The sequence below is a fragment of the Amphibalanus amphitrite genome, unplaced genomic scaffold, assembly GCF_019059575.1.
Source record: "Amphibalanus amphitrite isolate SeventyFive unplaced genomic scaffold, NRLGWU_Aamphi_draft 000705F_arrow, whole genome shotgun sequence".
In the NCBI taxonomy this organism is placed as follows: Eukaryota; Metazoa; Arthropoda; class Thecostraca; order Balanomorpha; family Balanidae; genus Amphibalanus; species Amphibalanus amphitrite.
The window spans coordinates 331864-339286 of record NW_024882199.1 but is presented as its reverse complement, the minus strand read 5'-3'; positions in this window follow the sequence as shown (position 1 = coordinate 339286).

The window sequence follows — 7423 nt, the reverse complement described above, 5'->3', positions numbered from 1 at the left end:
TTTTGCTTATATTAGGTACATCAAGCATTTAAAGGTAGTGTGCCACCTTTGAAAGATTTCCCATTTTATTTTTCCTAGGATAAGAAGCTTCTGTTTTTACCAAATTTCGCAAAAAAAAATCAAAAATGGGCCTGGAATAGTGCCTTTTTCGCCTAAAAGTTAATCGGTTTTTAGATATGTATAACAACTGTAGTGGGCTCACCTGCAAACAGGCGTCGGGCAACAATCGCGAATGCGGCGCACTTGTGACAATAAGCAAAGGTCATTATAGTGTTACGACCATACGACGTACGGGAATGAGTTATCAGCTGTCTAATCGTAGACAACACAATGTCGAGCCTTAACCCGGCAGTTGCTGGGGTATTTCGCCACCCACCGTTTGCTGGGGGGGGGGGCGTTAAACGCCCCCAGCCGATAACTCGAGAACCAATAGGCGCAGCGAAACGCACGAGGCGGCAAACGAAAGAACGCGACGAGACGCATCAAATGAATACTTTAAAGTTGAATTTTGAGGTCACAGGTCGGGTCAAGGTCAGGTCAAACACCTGAAATCGGGCTTTCAGTAGCATGGACTTCAGGACTTCGCAATGGGCGGCTCTCGTCATAAACTCTGTCAAAACGGTGCACAATCCATCATATAAGGCCTACAAGAGTGTCAGCTCCATGCAGGGGTCAGTCATGCATAGGTCAGGGTCAAGGTCAGGTCAACCGGGTAGGCACATATCCCCGAAAATCAAAACTGATATTCGCAGCCTGTGACACATGTTTTATGGGTAATTTGGAGCGTAGAACACGATGATGACATTCATTTTATCATATGTGTACGTGTTTGGCTCAAAAAGTTAAATTTAAGAAATACATGTATCATGGTCGTGAAGGAGTCACGAGAAATTGCCGAGATTCAGTTCAAGATTTTGGAAAATTCGGAACGATAATCAATAATCGAAGATAGCCATTTGATTGTTCATACTATTGGCAGTCTAATGGCGTTTACGGCATGTCTGTATGTCTATTCTGTGATTTTATATGATTTTTTGAACGTCTGCCGTTTTTGGTCGAAAACTCAGAAATCATGACGTCACTAAAACCTCGATATCTCAAAAAATTTCCGACCGATTTTTTTGAAACTTTGTCGCAATAATCTTCAATCAATTCCCTACAGGTACCCAAAATTTGGCGCGCCTGCGGCGCGCCGTTTTTATGCTATGGCCCGGCGAAAAAAGTGGGGGCGTTTAACGCCCCCCCCCAGCAACTCGCGGGTTAAACTGTAAGCCCGTATTGGTATTGTTTCTTTTATTTGGCTGTCGAACATTTTTTATGGTTTGAAATATGATTTTATGTAAAATAATTGTTATGAAAAAGCCGTCTTATAAGTTATGACCCCATTTCACCACACGCAAGTGGCAGAAATGACAATGATCAGCTGACGCATTTTTCTTGGCCGAAGTCAGAGCGCGCAGCCCGACGCACCACCACCGCACCACAAAGTATGAGCAGAAGCCGCGCCCAAAGCCAGGGCCCCGGTAACGTGAGGTAGCCGAGTCGGGGCAGCGTGCGCTGACCCAAGCCGGGGCCGCAGCTTTGGGCGCGGTCTACCGCATCCCCGCGGGCAGCCCCGGGCTATCACATGACACCGGGAGGACGCGCGGCTCCGGCTTGGGTCAGCGCACGCTGCCCTGACTCGGCTACCTCACGTTACCGGGGCCCTGGCTTTGGGCGTGGTCTACCGCACCACCTAACAGGCGTGTTCGAAACCGCAGGAGCTGATGATGAACGGGTTTATCGAAACTTGATTGGATGAGCATATCGGTAATAGCGATTTCAGTGTGTGCATTTATTGTTCATAGTGGTGTGAAATGTGGTTGGGGTACGACCGACAACCCGTCGGGGCGAATTTCGCACTGGGGTACTCAAAATTTGAAGAATTTAAGACGTTTCCATGAGTTTTGAAGGTATGGATAAGTTCTAAAAATCCGGTTCTCCTTATCTGGGCCATTAACTCCATACGGTCCAAGAAAGCTGGCACACTACCTTTAACCCGCGCGGGGCTGGGGTCTCCAGCCGAACGCGCGGGGCTGGGGGGGGGGGGGTAAATTTTACCCCCCCCCTGTTATCTCCCGAACTAATGGTCCGATTTGGAAAATTCAAACGCCAATCGAAAGCTCTCATCACGAACTACTAAAAACATGTACTTAATTTAAAGTTTGAGGTCAAGGTCAAGGTCAGGTCAAGGGTACAAATTGCAAGTTTCTACAGTATCGGCCTTGCACCGTAGTTGCCGAAGAATGGAGTCATGGACTGAGACTGATCGCCCAAAACGTGTTCTTAGGCTACCAAGACAATATTCGTTGCATACAGTATCATTCAGAGGTCAAGGTCAAAGTCAGGTCAGGTCAGGTCAGGTCACCAAAAAACAAAATATAGAAAAGGGCATGTGCGACACATGTTTTATGGGTCATTTTACTCATAGAATTCAATAGGCACACTCAATAAGTGATATGGACCACCTCTGGATGAATTTCAGGTCGACGTCAGGTCAAGGTCAGGTCAAGTGAGGTCAAATTTTGAAGTTGGTTGTTAAGGCCTAAAAAGGTGTCTATCTGATGCAGTTTTTCACGGCGAATCGAATGGTGCTATTTTTGGTTCCGTACGAGGTCTAGAACTTCCAAAAAAGTCATTTTTCAAAAATTTTGTGTGTCGTGACGTCATAAAATTTTGAATAACTCCCACATTTTTGAACCGATTCTTCTAAAACTTGGTATGTAGGTGCACATAGACCACTTCTCTGACATATATTCCGGTTTTTTCGATAGACTCAAAATTTTGGATTTTATTATGATTTTCCCAAAAAAGTCAGTTTTTTGAAAAAAATTAGGCCAAAATCCAAAATTTTCAAAAAACCGAGATAGCCATTTGATAGACAAAGTAAAATTACGTATAACCTTTTTTGTTACGTCTTAATTCCTTTAAAAATGAAGATGTTAGCGGCGTTTGAACTTTTGCCGTTTTTGAGGCGAAAATGGCGAACATGACGTCACTAAAACGTCAATTTCTCAAAAAATTTCCGACGGATTTCGCTCAAATTTTCAGGGAACGTGTCAAATTGATGTAAGAAAAGGTACTGAAAGTTTGGCGGCGCTGCGCGCCGCCGTTTTTGAGATATCGCAAAAATTCGCGAGGGGGGGGGGTAAAATTTACCCCCCCCAGCCCCGCGCGGGTTAACCCACGAGCCGCTGGGGGGGCATAAAGTTGCCCCCCTTTACGTTTTGTGAAATATCTCCGAAACCTGATGAGCTACGAACGTGAAACTTGGCATAGCTTCAAATGAATACCTAGGCAATGTTTGAGGAAAGTTTGGTGGTTGTAGCACCTAAGATGACGTCACAGTGACGTCATAAAGTGTTGTCGTTTTCCGATATGGACCGTTTCTGATGACGCTGAGCATGAAACTCCACTGTAAATGAACTAGATAGCACCTGCTGTCATCCTAAAACATCTAACTACACTTCCATCTAGTTTCTGACCAATAATCGACCCTTTATATTCGGTTCCATATATCTGATGTATCGTGAGGAATATGAGAGTCGCAAATCTATAATTTCACTTATGACGTCACTGTGACGTCATTTCAAATGGGATCGACACCAAATTTGGACACAACCTCGGCTAGGTATTCAGGAAGGTGTGTGCAAAGTTTCGCTTCTCTATCTCTTCGAGTTGCGACGATAGCGTCGCAGAAGTAAAGGGGGGGCAACTATATGCCCTCCCCCCCAGCGGCCGGCGGGTGGCGCGGAGGCCCAGCGGCCGCCGGGTTAAAACCGTGTGTGCTGAGAGCTTTAGCATCTACGTAATTGAAATAATTTATTTCATTTTCTTTAACCCTCGCCCGGCGAAGGAGGGCTTAAGGGGTTGATGCAACCCCTTAACCCGGCAGGCGGTGGGCCTACCAGCCACCTTCCACGCGGTGGGGGAGCACTTTTTTGCCCCCCCGTATCTCCGAAACTACTGGACGGATCCGGAAAATTCGAACGGCGTTCGATAGCCCTGTCAAATTTGTTGAGGGAAACCAAATTTCATTGACCTCGGGGTCACCGATGACGTCACAGGTCAGGTCAAAGATAAAATGTTTCACCGTTCACGGGGCTTCTAGGGAAAGCGCTATAACACCGAGTAAAACGCATTTTGTCGAAAATCAGCGATAAGGCGTCAGTTGTCTAGTACATATTTTGCTATTAGAGGTCACTGGTCATACCAGGTCAGGTCACAGGTCAGGTCACCAAAGGTCACCAAGGGTCACCACATGAGCCCAATTTTACTAAGGTTATGCGATGCGTGTTTTATGGCCAGCTTTTCATTTCCGACTCAATGGTGTTGCTTATAAGACCATCAGGTACGGTTTAGGTCACTTTCTGGTGGAGGTCAGGTCAAGGTCAGGTCAAAAAAATCAAATTTTAAAGTTGATATTTTGCATGAAATGGGTATCGATTCGATGCAGCTCGTCACGGGGAGTCTAATGGTGGTCTTTGTTTTGCGCTACGAGGTCTAGAATTGCTAAAAATTGAGTTTGAAAATTTGACGTCATCAATTTTGAACAGTTTTTGCGCTATAACTTGGCCAAAAAAAGAGGTATTGATCTCAAATTTGGTATGTAGATAGAAGGCGGTAGGGGCTATCACATATATTCCGGTTTGTTTCGAAATTCAAAAAACTTTTTGGATTTTTTGGCTGTTATATTCAAAAAATCTTTTTTTTATTTTTTGGGGTCAAAATCCAAAAAAATTCGAAAAACCGAAAAGACAGTTTTGTAGCCCTTTTACTTCCACACTTTTTATGTCTGAAACATTTTTCTGTATCTCTAAAGCTGTAGGCCTGACAGCTCTTCCCGCGAAACCTTTTTTGGGGTCGAAAATTGCAAAAATGACGTCACTCTGACGTCATTAGCGGCCAACCTATCATAGCCTTTGGAAAAATGTTTGGTCACCATGTGCGCTAGCTGCTCCCGGGAGGGTACTGTAAGTTTGGTGACGATCGGCGCAGTGGTTCTCGAGATATATCGAAAAAAACTAAAGGGGGGGGGGGCAAAAAAATGCCCCCCGCCTGGAAGGTTAAGGTTTTCGCAAATAACGTAAAAACGGCGGTGCGTAGCGACGCCAAATTTGGCATACCCTCTGGGGCAACATTTTCGCACCTTCCCTGAAAATTTGAAGTCCCAGTCTTTTCAGGTCAGGTCACCAGGTAAAAAAAAAAACGGTACAAGGTCAGGGGAAAATTGGACTAGCTTAGCGGCAACTGAATTCCAGAGTTCACTAAAATTGGTAACAAAGTATGTCATGCGATGCGCACAAACGTCCTGAGTTAACTGGTGCTTTTATTTTTGCTCAATCTATACTAGGTAAAAAGTTATAAGCGAAAAACTTTTGATATGTTTTAGCAAAATTTTTGCACTCATACCCCCAAAACCCCCCTAAATTTTGACTTAGAGTCACCAAACTTTAACAGGGGCGAGATCTCCTATGGACCCACCTACCCTGTAAATTTGGCCTTGGCGTTTCTACGTGCCATAGGAGCCAATCGCGAGGGGGTCGTACCAACCCCCCCTCGCCGTCCGTGTTATGGAAAAGGCCCTCCCTCGCCTGGCGAGGGTTTGCACACATATTCCTGAATACCTAGCCGAGGTGGTGTCGAAATTTGATGTCGATCTCATTTAAAATGAAGTCATGGTGACGTCAGAAGCCCAATTCGAAATTGGCTTCTCTTAGTTCCCTAACGAGATATCCGACATATGATACTAGATAGCCAGTAGCGGCGGAGCACCTTCAATTAAGGGGGCACGTTGACTTTTGGTCCCATTCTTTCAATGCAACGTCCATAGGGCTAATGTTAAAATGCCAGAATCAAAGGGGGGCACGATGCCCCGGTGCCCTCCCCGTTCCGCCGCCTATGTAGATAGCCCGGTTATGCCCGGTTATATGATGATGTAGTTAGATACTAATAATTTAATCGGGTCAAGAGAAACTAACAGACATTTGTGATCTTGTCAAGAGTCCCACGAAGTGGTTTGCTTGCAGGCTACAATACCTAGGTAGACAAGTACCGATACCTATGCATCTATTGCTGAAAGGTTCACTTCCTAATGCATCGCACCGGGACGGCCGGGACCACTTCTGTGCCACCTGCCACCTATGAACGACGTTTGGAACTACAGCGGCGGCCGGCCAGCCGGGCCGCGCGCCGCCGGGCGTCAGATTTCCCGGGTGTTTCGGAGACCATCTCGTCCACGACATGTCATATCCCGGCCCCACCCCGTGCCGTGCTGCCACCACGCCACCGAACGCCACTGACCAGCCCTAAGGTGTCGGCGGGTGTGCCTCTTTTCTACGGCCATTTTCCAGCGGCCGGCCGGAGCCAGTCGCGGGAGGCGCTGCTGATTGGTCCGTGCGTAACGCGCGAGCCGCAGAAGCGTCTGCTGATTGGTCTGTGCGTGGCGCGCGAGCCGCAGATGCATCTGCTGATTGGTCTGTGCGTGGCGCACGTGCCGCAGAAGCGTCTGCTGATTGGTCTGTGCGTGGCGCACGTGCCGCAGAGGCGTCTGCTGGTTGGCTTCGGCTGCGCCGTTTTCTGGCCGCCTTCGCTCCCCCCCCTCACCCCCCCCCCCCCCTCACCGCCCCCTCCGGCCGAGGTCTGGCGAGACGTTCGGAGCGGTGTGTCCATGTGGAGTGAATGCACTGCTAGCCACTGCAGCTGTTTGGTGTCCGGCTGCCGGAATAGAGTGTCGGAGCGGCGACAGAGGAGTGACGGCAGCTGTTTGTGGTGGATTCTGCCGGAGCTGACCACCGGCACAATAAGACTGCAGCGGCACCAGCCACGGGGAGGGGGCTGCAGCTGGGAGTGTCACCGGACCGCTCTCCGTGCCGGCAGCTGACACTGACCGTGGGCCGGTCTGACACTGTCAGGGGCTGCAGTGTCAGTGTGTCAGTTCAGCTGACAGTCGGAGCACCAGCAGCTGGACACAGCTGACACTGTATATACATATATAGACCACTGACACTCCGACACTGACACGGACTGGGACGGCACGACGGTGTGACGTCACACTGGCCTCCAACACGGCCTCCAACAGCTGCACCCGGCTGTGGGCACGGACACACCGGCTGCAGCCAGTAACGATCGCCGCTGTGCTGGAGCCGCCCGCTGGCCACAGCAGGGACGGGGGCCGACAATCGTCCCGCACTGCAACGGAAAGGTCACACGACGGCAACGGGGGTGACTGCTGTGGTGGGATTTTCCGATAAATACGGAAATGGATGTGAGCTCGGTGTTATTTTGTGTGTATTTGACGAGGGGTGACCGGTTGATTTTTGTGAGTGCGTTGATGGCCAGGCGAGGGTGATTAGTTGATTTTGTAAGTGCGTTTTAACCCGCG